Genomic DNA, 13,731 nt, shown 5'->3' with positions numbered 1-13,731 from the left:
CATTACCTTTTCTACTTTGTCAAAGGTCAGTTGACTCTATTCATATGGGTCTCTATTTCTGCACTCTCTATTCTGTTCCATTGATCTATATGTATATTTTTTTGCCAATATCACACTGTTATTTGATTACTATAGCTCTGGAGTAAGTTTTGAAGTAGAGTAGTGTCAGTATTGTGTTGGATAGTCTGGGTCTTCTTTCTCTCCATATGAACTTTAGAATCAGTTTATCAATAACCATAGAATAACTTGCTGGGACTTCGACTGAGATCATGTTGGGAAGAACTGGCACCTTGACCATATTGAGTCATCTTCATGAACATAGACTATCACCCTATTTATTTAGTTCTTTGATTTCTTTCATCAGAATTTTATAGTTTTCCTTATACAGATACTGAACGTATTTTGACAGATTTGTACATACATAAGTATTTCATTTTGTGGGGTGCTAATGTAAATGGTATTTTGTTTCTAACTCCAAACTCCATTTGGTTGTTGCTGGAGGATAGGAAAGCAACTGACTTTCATATGTTAACCTTGTATCCTACAACCTCGCTATTTTCACTTACTAGTTAGAGGAGGGGTTTGTTGATCCTTTGGATTTTCTACATAGATGATTATGTTGTCTCTAAACAAAGACAGTTTTATTTCTTCCTTCCCAATCTGTGTATCTTTTCTTTGCTTTTCTGGTCTTATTGCATTAGCTAGGACTTCCAGCAATATGCTGAAAAAATATGCTGAGAGTGGGTATTCTTGCCTTGTTCCTGAGCTTATCAGGAAAGCTTATCTAGTTCCTCATTACATTTTATTTTTTTATAATGATTTTACAGGTGATAATCATACTCAGCCATGGAAAATGTTTCAAATTAAGCTCTGTGTTTTAAAGGCCTATGTTTAGCCAAAAATTGCTACATAGTCCTACCTGTCATTCACTTAGAAAGTACCACCTCTCTCTTGGATAGAGTCTTTTCCCAATCCAACTAAAATTGATTCCAGAGGTGGGGCATGTCATATTTTTCTTTACCACTTAGCTTCATAAATTCTTGGCTTTAAGAATCTGATCATAATATTTACATTTTATTTTAACTCTCCCTTTAGTCCTGTCCCTTCTTCCACAAGGAGGGTGAAACATACAATCTAATGATCTCCTTCCCCCTTAATTCTGCCTTTCTCAAAATGTAAAGCAACACTACATTAAATCATAAATTAAAATTTAAAGGAAATACAACAGTTCTGATTTAAGTGTGTCTTTTTTGTAAATAAAAAAATTAACAAAATGATATTAGCGCTATACACTTGGGAAATAGCACTGTAGGTTTAGGCAACAACAATAAAAAAGAGAGGGAAAGAGAGAAATTATTTTGATTTAAATTCCAAGGTAGCAAAATAACTCGAAAAATTCATAAATTGTTGTTGAGTTCCACATATTAGATTTGGCATTTAATCTCATTTTATTGTATGCAGGTCATAATTTGGAAGCTGTAGTATGCATTACTTATAGCCATAAAGGGATTGATCATGAATTCTATCTGTGGTAACTAAAAAATTATGACAACTGTTGCAAGATATTTTGTTCTTTTTAAAGTACAATTAATGATATTCCTAGATAGCAACTTGGTTGTGTTACTAAAAGGTGCCAAAAAGAATTTATACTAAAACTAATACAACTCAGGTAAAGATACCAAATTAGAAACCTAGAAAAGTCTTTCATGACTCTAATTTGGTTGGTTGTGTGAGAACGAGAAAGTGTGCATAAGCAGTAGAATGTGAGCAGAGCCTCCAGTTTTTATATTGGGAAACAAAATAGCCCATAAGAAAATTAGTATTTTTTAAAATTTTTCATCCCATTTTTCAAGTTTGATTTTCAACCTTATTAGTCTTTAAAAGAATGGTTTATTTCAGATTCATGCATGTATCAGGAAAACATAAGAAAGTAGCCCCACAGTGGTTAAAATATTGAAGGTATTATTTGCTTTGAATGTTTCCTTGTGTTCATTAAACTTTACTAGATAGGGTAACCTTGAGCAGTGCCTGCATTTGATTACTTAGAATTCCAAATCTGATCTGTAAAATCACCTCCAGTGTGTGACTGGGTTTACTATGTAATTTTCCTTTTCAAATATGCCATTATTGTAGTCTTCCACCTAAACCCTAAGAATGCTGTTATTAACTTGCTTTTAAGGTCCTCAATAAAGCAACATTTAGGATGTACATAAAAACACTGCATTTTTATTAAACAGCCCTAGAGGAAGGAAAGGTTATTTTAACAGTCACATCAACAGTATGGTTCTATGGTTCTATTCAATTAGCATTGGCTTGCCAACCTCCTTAAGTACTGGCACCATGTCCAAGTGTGCTTATTAATAGATTTTTCTTTTTCTACATTTTACCCAGTATCACAAAACTTTGGTAAAAACATGTCCTAGATTTTTCAAGGCAAGTAATATCTCTATCCTCAATCTCTCTCTTCCTCTCTCTCTCTCTCAACCCATTCTCTTCATTTCCTCTCTCCCTTGACCCTTAAGCCCACTGTTTTGTGAGGTTAAGACACAGAGAGTGAGAGAGGAAAAGAGATGATAGATACATAGAAAGATAGATGAGAAAGATAGAGGTGATAAATGGACCCATAAAATTACATGAGCTAGGGAAAATTTAATGGTGAAAGAAAAAAGAACAGATTTGAAAACACTTTTTTAATGTAAAATCTTATGGAGGTGAGTGAACATGAGAAGTCAAAGATTAGCAATATGAAAGAATTAGCAGGTTCAAAGGAGATATGGTTAGATATAGCTAAGTTTCATTTAAGATTTATTATGTATCATAAACTCTATGAAATTTATTTTCATATGCTGTTCCATTTAATCCACAAAACTTCTTAGAGATAAGGAAATTGAGATCCAGGGAGGGTAAGAAACTTGCCAAAGTTCGTATCTATAATAAGTGCTGAGTAGGGATTCATGGACAGGCACTCTGATGCCGGAGATCACCCTGTTAATAAACATCACCTTTCTGCACACTGAGTTTGTGATGCCTACGCTCATCTAGGTGGAAGTGTTCAACAGTATGTTGGATATGGGACTCTGAATCTCAGAGGGGATGGGTTTTGGCATTTGGTAGAGTTAACCAAGGGGCAAGAGCATGTTTAAAGTAGTGGTGCACAGATACAGGGCTGGGAAATATCAACATTTAGGGAGGAGAAAATTCAGTAATGAGACAGAGAAGTAGCATTCACAGAAGGAGAAGAAGAGTCAGAGAATTCGGAGTAACGAACATTAAGGGTGGTAGATAGTTTCGATAAATAGAAGCTGACTAACATCAATGCATACTGCAGCATACAGCAGAGCAATTATTTGTAAGAAAAGAACATCATGTTTATTGGGTGCAGATGCTTAGAAGACCCTTTCCAACATACTCTAAGGACAGCCCTAGTAGAGGATTGGAGAAAGTTGTAATTATAGTAGGTGGGAAATGGGTTGACAGGAAGAATCATGGGGTTTTAGTGGACTAAGATTATAAGAATGCCCAGCACCTGCTTTTACACATAGTGTGATCTTCATAAGCCCTATTTATGTCCATACGTTTTCTTTTTTGCAGTGGAGTCTCTGCTTAGAGTATCATACAGAAATTTCATGCAGAGAGAGTCCAAGAAATAATTTAGACTGTGACCTCTAAATTCTTAGCAGTGGGGCATGTTTTAATGGAATCACATTTTGAAGATTTTTAAAAATTTAAGCCTCAGAATATGCAAGAGGTATATTTAAGTCCACCAAAAGAGCTTCATTTGGTAAAGCAAAAATGCCACAATCTTTTAAAACTGGTACTTTTTCTAAAACTGAAAACTTCACACATTTTACATTTCATTTGCTAACTTTCACAGCAGGCCTCCCCAAACCCAACTTCCTACTGAAGTGTGTTTCCAAGCAATTTAATTTGGAAATTGAGAGCTGTCTTGACCTTTTCATGGATTTTAAACTCTGTGTCCTAGAAGACTTCAGAGACAACACTCCACAGGTGACCAAACATTCCAGAATAATAGCATTCCTATTTTTAGATAGCATTTGCTATAACTAAAAATTAGATTATTCCATCAGTTCTCTTTTAAAAGGCCTTCTGGACAAGCAGTTTTTACATTTGAGTCTGCATGGCATTTACCACTTTGTGTGTTCCATTAAGTATTATTACAAGGCCTTTTACATCTACGAATACATGGCACTAAAAGGGAAAACTCCCACTGTCCCTGGACTCAAGGCTCTGAATCAAGAATAACAAAACTATAGAAAGATAGCACTTTAAGATCATCTGTGCTGCAAGGAAATTTAGCCCTTCTCAGATGTTTGCTGAGGCTCCATCCAGAGTAAAATAAGTTTTACCAAATAGTAAAGATTTGAGCTGGGGAAACCATTCATCACTTCCATATGTTTTATTTATTCAAGTTTTTCAGAACTCATTCTTTTTAAGAAAGAGTCTTGTTTTATAAGTGATTAAAAAATATGGATCTGGATCACTAGCTGAGGGCATTTTTGCAGCTGAGGGCAACTGAGACCTAAAGATGTGAGATGACCTGTCCAAGATCATATCATCAATTAGTGGCAGAAAGTGTTAATAAAAATTCTTTGAGCTGCAAGCTAAAGAAACCAATTTTAACCTACTCAAGAAAAAAATGACAACTCCTTGGGAGAATACTAGAGTAGCCCACAGAATCAAAAGAAAAGTTTAACAACCAAAACATAGGTGAAAAGAAACCAGGGTAGCTGTCGGAACAACAGTTGTCAGATCTTCTCTCCAGAATAAGGCCATAAAGAGACTCTGCTTCTACAGCATCAGCTGATGTGGTCCACTCTCTGCTTAAGCTTCGAGTTCCCACAGGGGAAAATATGATTGGCTGAGCCTGATTGGCAGGTGTGTCTGCTCTACGTCTCAAGTCTAAGGCTTGGGATTAGCAGAGCAATGGCCTCTGGACAAATTCTTATAAGTCTCATATTCAACTGTGGTTCATGTGTGGCATGGTGTCCACATTGCCTAGCTTCCTACTTACATTGTCTTTGCTGTCACTTGGGGACCTTTTAAAAAATATCAGTACTTAGGCCCTTCCCCCAGACATGATTCACTTACTCTGGGTTGGGCTGGGACCTGTTCATCTCTCTGTAATGATGCTGCCTCCAGCAGAAGTTAAAGGAGAGGAAAGGAGTAGTGATTGAAAGAAGACAACATATCTTGCTTGACAAAGAACTCAGAGACCATCCAGCCCCTTTATTCCTATACTTGAGTGCAGATCAGGTTAACCAAAGGAAACTGTTCTAAAATTCAGATTGCAAAGTCCCATTCCAAATCCACTGAAAAAGTGAATATGTAAGAAGCATCCCTTGGAACATTTATTTTTAAAAATCTTCTTAGGTGTTTCTCATATAGACACACCTGCACTGGACCTGTCATTCTGAGGGCTAGACCCATGACTGTGATCATTCTAGGCCAGTGGTTCTTACACGTGAGAATCCATCAGAATCGTCTGGAGGGCTTGTTAAAATACAGCTTGCTGGGCCTCACCCTCAGGGTTTCTGATTTGGTAGGTCTGAGTTGGGGCCTGAGAATTTGCATTTCTGGTAAGTACACTGGTGATTCCGGTGCTGCTGACTCAGGAACCACATTTTGAGAATATTACCCTTAAGAGATTACAGCTTATCCTCATGGAACCCTGATTGGAAAAGGCTTCTAAAGGCAAATCCATGACAGTGATCCTGGAGGAAAGCAACAATAGAGATCTCTTAAAGAGGAGGAGGAAAAAGCAAAGTCAGTAAAAAAGGAAATGGTTAATACATGTTGAAAACACAGTTCTTTTGCACAATGTGAGGCATTACTGAACCCATAGTCTTCTGATCAGGCATGTCTTAAATGGACCTAACATGGTTGGTGTTGCTAACATTTGGCACATTTCTTTTGAAATGAGTCCTAGTAAACTACCTTTTATATTTCTAAGAGAAGACCAATGCTTTTGGACACTCATCATACCATCTCTTTCCATATCTCTCACTATCTGAATGGACACTGATTAAATTATCCTAAGTTATTCAATAAATTATAAATATAAATGATCAGGAATCATTCATTAATTATCCATTTTTCATTGCTTTGAATGTTGAGTCTGCACTGTGCTGGGCACTGAGAAAACAACATGAAAATGAGAGATTTTTAAGGATATATCACCTAAATGCACACTTACGTGGTATACACATGTGTTTATTACTAGTACAGTGAAGGATAGAGGAGTGGTCAATATTATAGAAAGATGTCACATGTCAGGGAAGGTCAGAGAAGCTTTCATATAATTTAGCATTTAAAGGTGTATAAGTTCAATGGAATATTATGTAGCCATCAAAAGGAATAAGATCTTGCCATTTGCAATGACATGGATAGAACTTGAGGGTATTATGCTGAGTGAAATAATCAGAGAAAGATATGTATCATCTGACCTCACTGATATGAGGAATTCTTAATCTCAGGAAACAAACTGAGGGTTGTTGGAGTGGTGGGGGGTGGGAGGGATGGGGTGGCTGTGTGATAGACATTGGGGAGGGTATATGTTATGGTGAGCGCTGTGAATTGTGCAAGACTGTTGAATCACAGATCTGTGCTTCTGAAACAAATAATGCAATATATGTTAAGAAAAAAGAAAAAGAAGAAGATAGCAGGAGGGGAAGAATGAAGGGGAGTAAGTCGCAGGGGGAGACAAACCATGAGAGACGATGGACTCTGAAAAACAAACTGAGGGTTCTAGAGGGGAGGGGGTGGGGGGATGGGTTAGCCTGGTGATGGGTATTAAAGAGGGCACATTCTGCGTGGAGCACTGGGTGTTATGCACAAACAATGACTCATGGAACACTACATCAAAAACTAATGATGTAATGTATGGTGATTAACATAACAATAAAAAAATAAAAATAAATAAATAAAAATAAAGGTGTGTAAGTTGACGTAGTGGATGAAGGGAATTGTCCCAGAATTGGTAGCAGCAAAAATAGTCAAAGAATGAAGAGAAACCTATGGTCAAGCAGCAAAGACTGTTGCTTATCTATGAAGAGATAAAAGATGAGTTCATTTGCTGGAGGTCCTCTTGGGCCATGCTAAGGTAATGGACAGATACTAAAGGATTGTTTGCAGGGGTTATATCAGTGGCACTTGGCCCTAATATCAGAATCACTTGGAGAGCTGCAAAACAAAACCAGCACATAGGCCCTACTCCAAATTAATGAGATCGGAATCTTTAGAAATGGACCCTGGTTATCAACACTTTTTTTTATAACTTTCGTGTTGGTTCTTCTATCCAGTGATGGGTGAGAATGGACAAACTATAGTATCATATTTGCTAATACTCAAGATGGTCTGGCATCCCAGCTCAAGGGCTGATTGGAATGGACAAACTAAAAGCAAGGAGGGCAATAGGCAGGTTTGTGCGAAGTCCTGAACTTGGTAGTTTCAGTTAAAGTGGAGAAGACCGAGCTATAAGAGGAATGTCAAAGAGGTAGGGTTTACAGAATGAGATTTCTGATTGAAGGCATTGGACAAAGAGTTTGGAAGAGACCAGCAGATTCCCCAAGTCCCTGCCTTGGCCACACCTCATTTAGCTTTCCCTTCTTTTCAATTCCGTAGTGTTTCCCTGGGCAATTTCTACGACCACATCCAAATTGAGCAAGACATTGCCTTCCTGTATCCAGGCCTGGTCATCTCCCCAGAGCAATCATCTTACGACTAAGGTTCTGAGAAACATGTCATAGAATTTTCCATCCAGTTAAAAAACCAGTTATATTTTTTTATGGCAAATAACTACTTTTGGCAATGATAGCATTTACATAAAAGTGAGGCTACTATGGTGATTTTTTTCCCTTCTTTTTTTTATAAATAATTTTTATTGTTATGTTAATCACCATATATTACATCATTAGTTTTTGATGTAGTGTTCCATGAGTCATTTTTGGTACATAACACCCAGTACTCTACACAGAATGTGCCCTCTTTAATACCCATCACCATGCTAACCCATTCCCCCCCACCTCCCCTCTAGAACCCTCAGTTTGTTTGTCCGAGTCCATCATCTCTAATGGTTCGTCTCCCCCTCCGACTTACTCCCCTTTATACTTCCCCTCCTGCTATCTTCTTCTTTTTTTTTTAACATATATTGCATTATTTGTTTCAGAAGTACAGATCCGTGATTCATCAGTCTTGCACAATTCACAGTGCTCACCATAGCACATACCCTCCCCAATGCCTATCACCCAGCCACCCCATCCCTCCCACCCCCCACCACTCCAACAACCCTCAGTTTGTTTCCTGAGATTAAGAATTCCTCCTATCAGTGAGGTCATATGATACATGTCTTTCTCTGATTGACTTATTTCACTCAGCATAACACCCTCCAGTTCCATCCACATCGTTGCAAATGGCAAGATCTCATTCCTTTTGATGGCTGCATAATATTCCATTGTGTATATATACCACTTCTTCTTTATCCATTCATCTGTTGATGGACATCTTGACTCTTTCCACAGTTTGGCAATTGTGGACATTGCTGCTATAAACATTGGGGTGCACGTACCCCTTCGGATCCCTACATTTGTATCTTTGGGGTAAATACCCAGTAGTGCAATTGCTGGATCGTATAGTAGCTCTAATTTCAACTGTTTGAGGAACCTCCATACTGTTTTCCAGAGTGGTTGCACCAGCTTGCATTTCCACCAACAGTGTAGGAGGGTTCCCCTTTCTCCGCATCCCCGCCAACATCTGTCGTTTCCTGACTTGTTAATTTTAGCCATTCTGACGGGTGTGAGGTGGTATCTCATGGAGGTTTTGATTTGGATTTCCCTGATGCCGAGCGATGGTGAGCACTTTTTCATGTGTCTGTTGGCCATTTGGATGTCTTCTTTGGAAAAATGTCTGTTCATGTCTTCTGCCCATTTCTTGATTGGATTATTTGTTCTTTGGGTGTTGAGTTTGATAAGTTCTTTATAGATTTTGGATACTAGCCCTTTATCTGATATGTCATTTGCAAATATTTTCTCCATTCTGTCGGTTGTCTTCTGGTTTTGTTGACTGCTTCTTTTGCTGTGCAAAAGCTTTTTATCTTGATGAAATCCCAATAGTTCATTGTTGCCCTGGCTTCCCTTGCCTTTGGCAATGTTTCTAGGAAGAAGTTGCTGTGGCTGAGGTTGAAGAGATTGCTGCCTGTGTTCTCCTTTAGGATTTTGATGGACTCCTGTCTCACGTTTAGGTCTTTCAACCATTTGGAGTCTATTTTTGTGTGTGGTGTAAGGAAATGGTCCAGTTTCATTCTTCTGCATGTGGCTGTCCAGTTTTCCCAACACCATTTGTTGAAGAGACTGTCTTTTTTCCTTTGGACATTCTTTCCTGCTTTGTCAAAGATGAGCTGACCATAGAGTTGAGGGTCCATTTCTGGGCTCTCTATTCTGTTCCATTGATCTATGTGTCTGTTTTTGTGCCAGTACCATACTGTCTTGATGATGACAGCTTTGTAATAGAGCTGGAAGTCCGGAATTGTGATGCCGCCAGCTTTGCTTTGCTTTTTCAATATTCCTCTGGCTATTCGGGGTCTCTTCTGGTTCCATACAAATTTTAGGATTATTTGTTCCATTTCTGTGAAAAAAGTGGATGGTATTTTGACGGGGATTGCATTGACTGTGTAGATTGCTTTAGGTGGCATTGACATCTTCACAATGTTTGTTCTTCCAATCCATGAGCATGGAACGTTTTTCCATTTCTTTGTGTCTTCTTCAATTTCTTTCGTGAGTATTTTATAGTTTTCTGAGTACAGATCCTTTGCCTCTTTGGTTAAATTTATTCCTGGGTATCTTATGGTTTTGGGTGCAATTGTAAATGGGATCGACTCCTTGATTTGTCTCTCTTCTGTCTTGTTGTTGGTGTATAGGAATGCCACTGATTTTTGTGCATTGATTTTATATCCTGCTACTTTCCTGAATTCCTGTATGAGTTCTAGCAGTTTTGGGGTGGAGTCTTTTGGGTTTTCCACATACAGTATCATATCATCTGCAAAGAGTGAGAGTTTGACTTCCTCTTTGCCGATTTGGATGTCCCTGATTTCTTTTTGTTGTCTGATTGCTGTGGCTAGGACTTCTAATACTATGTTGAATAGCAGTGGTGAGAGTGGACATCCCTGCCGCGTTCCTGACCTTAGGGGAAAAGCTCTCAGCTTTTCCCCATTGAGAATGATATTCGCTGTAGGTTTTTCATAGATGGCTTTTATGATATTGAGGTGTGTACCCTCTATCCCTGTCCTCTGAAGAGTTTTGATCAAGAAAGGATGCTATACTTTGTCAAATGCTTTTTCTGCATCTATTGAGAAGATCATATGATTCTTGTTCTTTCTTTTGTTAATGTATTGGATCACATTGATTGATTTGCAGATGTTGAACCAGCCTTGCAGCCCAGGGATAAATCCCACTTGGTCATGGTGAATAATCCTTTTAATATACTGTTGGACCCTATTGGCTAGTATTTGGTGAGAATTTTTGCATCCATGTTCATCAAGGATATTGGTCTGTAATTCTCCTTTTTGATGGGGTCTTTGTCTGGTTTTGGGATCAAGGGAATGGTGGCCTCATAAAATGAGTTTGGAAGTTTTCCTTACATTTCTATTTTTTGGAACAGTTTCAGAAGAATAGGTATTAAGTCTTCTTGAAATGTCTGATAGAATTCCCCTGGGAAGCCATCTGGCCCTGGGCTTTTGTTTTTTGGGAGTTTTTTGATGACTGCTTCAATTTCCTTAGTGGTTATAGGTCTGTTCAGGTTTTCTATTTCTTCCTGGTTCAGTTTTGGGAGTTGATACATCTCTAGGAATGCACCCATTTCTTCCAGGTTATCTAATTTGCTGGCATAGAGTTGCTCATAATGTTTTTAGAATTGTTTGTATTTCTTTGGTGTTGGTTGTGATCTCTTCTCTTTCATTCATGATTTTGTTGATTTGGGTCATTTCTCTTTTCTTTTGGATCAGTCTGGCCAGGGGTTTATCAATCTTGTTAATTCTTTCAAAGAACCAGCTCCTAGTTTCGTTGATCTGTTCTACTGTTCTTTTGGTTTCTAGTTCATTGATTTCTGCTCTGATCTTTATGATTTCTCTTCTCCTGCTGGGTTTAGGCTTTATTTGCTGTTCTTTCTCCAGCTCCTTTAGGTGTAGGGTTAGGTTGTGTATTTGAGACCTTTCTTGTTTCTTGAGAAAGGCTTGTATTGCTATATACTTTCCTCTCAGGACTGCCTTTGCTGTATCCCAAAGATTTTGAACAGTTGTGTTTTCATTTTCATTGGTTTCCATGAATTTTTTTAATTCTTCTTTAATTTCTTGGTTGACCCATTCATTCTTTAGTAGGATGCTCTTTAGCCTCCATGTATTTGAGTTCTTTCCAACTTTCCTCTTGTGATTGAGTTCTAGTTTAAAAGTATTGTGATCTGAAAATATGCAGGGAGTAACCCCAATCTTTTGGTATCGGTTGAGACCTGATTTGTGACCTAGGATGTGATCAATTCTGGAGAATGTTCCATGGGCACTAGAGAAGAATGTGTATTCCGTTGCTTTGGGATGAAATGTTCTGAATATGTCTGTAAAGTCCATTTGGTCCAGTGTGTCATTTAAAGTCTTTATTTCCTTGTTGATCTTTTGCTTAGATGATCTGTCCATTTCAGTGAGGGGGGTGTTAAAGTCCCCCACTATTATTGTCTTGTTGTCAATGTATTTCTTTGCTTTTGTTATTAATTGCCTTATAAAATTGGCTGCTCCCATGTTAGGGGCATAGATATTTACAATTGTTAGATCTTCTTGTTGCATAGATCCTTTAAGTAGGATATTGTGTTCTTCTTCATCTCTTATTACAGTCTTTGTTTTAAAATCTAATTTGTCTGATATAAGGAATGGCACTCCAGCTTTCTTTTGGTGTCCATTAGCATGGTACATGGTTTTCCACCCCCTCACTTTCAATCTGGGGGTGTTTTTGGGTCTAAAATGAGTCTCTTGCAGACAGCATATCGATGGGTCTTGTTTTTTTAATCCAATCTGAGAGCCTGTGTCTCACAGGCTCTGTGAGATTGGGGCATTCAGCCCATTTACATTCAGGGTAACTATTGAAAGGTATGAATTTAGTGCCATTGTATTGCCTGTAAGGTGACTGTTACTTTATATTATCTGTGTTCCTTTCTGATCTATGCTGCTTTTAGGCTCTCTTTTTGCTTAGAGGAGCTCTTTCAATATTTCTTGTAGGGCTGGTTTCCTGTTTGCAAATTCCTTTCGTTTTTGTTTGTCCTGGAAGCTTTTTATCTCTCCTTCTATTTTCAATGATAGCCTAGCTGGATATAGTATTCTTGGCTGCAAGTTTTTCTCTTTTAGTGCTCTGAAGATATCATGCCAGTCCTTCCTGGCCTGCCAGGTCTCTGTGGATAGGTCTGTTGCCAATCTAATGTTTCTACCATTGTAGGTTACATATCTCTTCTCCCGGGCTGCTTTCAGGATTTTCTCTTTGTTTCTGAGACTCGTAAGTTTTACTCTTAGATGTCGGGGTGTTGACCTATTTTTATTGATTTTGAGAGGGGTTCTCTGTGCCTCCTGGATTTAGATGCCTGTTTCCTTCCCCACATTAGGGAAGTTCTCTGCTATTATTTGCTCCAATATACCTTCTGCCCCTCTCTCTCTTTCTTCTTCTTCTTCTGAGATCCCAATTATTCTAATGTTGTTTCGTCTTATCGTATCGCTTATCTCTCGAATTCTGCCCTCGTTATCCTGTAGTTGTTTATCTCTCTTTTTCTCAGCTTCTTTATTTTCCATCATTTGGTCTTCTATATCGCTGATTCTCTCTTCTGCCTCATTTATCCTAGCAGTTAGTGCCCCCATTTTTGATTGCACCTCATTAATAGCCTTTCTGATTTTGACTTGGTTAGATTTTAGTTCTTTTATTTCTCCAGAAAGGGTTTCTGTAATAACTTCCACAGTTTTTTCAAGCCCAGCTAGTATCTTTAAAGTCATGATTCTGAACTCTAAGTCCGACATCGTACTAATGTCAGTACTGAGTAGGTCCCTGGCAGACGGTACTACCTCTTGTTCTTTTTGCTGAGGTGATCTTTTTCGTCTTGTCATTTTGTCCAGAGGAGAACAGATGAATGAGAGAACAGATTGCTAACAGGTTAACAACGTATCCAGCAAATATACTCTATACAAATCAGAAAAGACCTGAAACCAGGGGACAAGAAAGGGAAAGAAAGAAGAGGAAAAAAAAGGAAAAAGAAAAAGATAAAAACAATCAAAAACAGAACAAAACACAACAAAATGAATATGATCAAATATGATCTGGCTAATGCATAGATCAGTGCCACACACTAGCTTTTGGGCATATTTTGGTCTGTTAAAAGAAAGGCCTGCTAAAATTTTAAAGGAAGAAAGACTTATATATGTACAAAATAAGGGGTGATACAATGAAGGGATGGCAGATGACTTAAACATGAAAATTATAAAAGATTTTATAAAAGGAATTGATAAGATAAGAAGTTGTTTTTAAAAAGAAAGAAGAAGATTTAAAAAGAAAAATAAAAAAAAGAAAAAAAAAAGGGGTAGAGAATGTGATCAGGCAGGAGACTAGAACAAAGCCATACACTAGTGATTTAGGGTATATTTTGATCTGTTAGAAGAAATTGTATCTCAAAATTTTAAAGAGAGAACAACTTATATAT

Source organism: Callorhinus ursinus, unplaced genomic scaffold (genome assembly GCF_003265705.2).
Source record: "Callorhinus ursinus isolate GAN/ISIS: 27379988/994484 unplaced genomic scaffold, GSC_fseal_2.0 scaffold37, whole genome shotgun sequence".
Taxonomy (NCBI): domain Eukaryota; kingdom Metazoa; phylum Chordata; class Mammalia; order Carnivora; family Otariidae; genus Callorhinus; species Callorhinus ursinus.
This window is presented reverse-complemented; position numbering follows the sequence as displayed.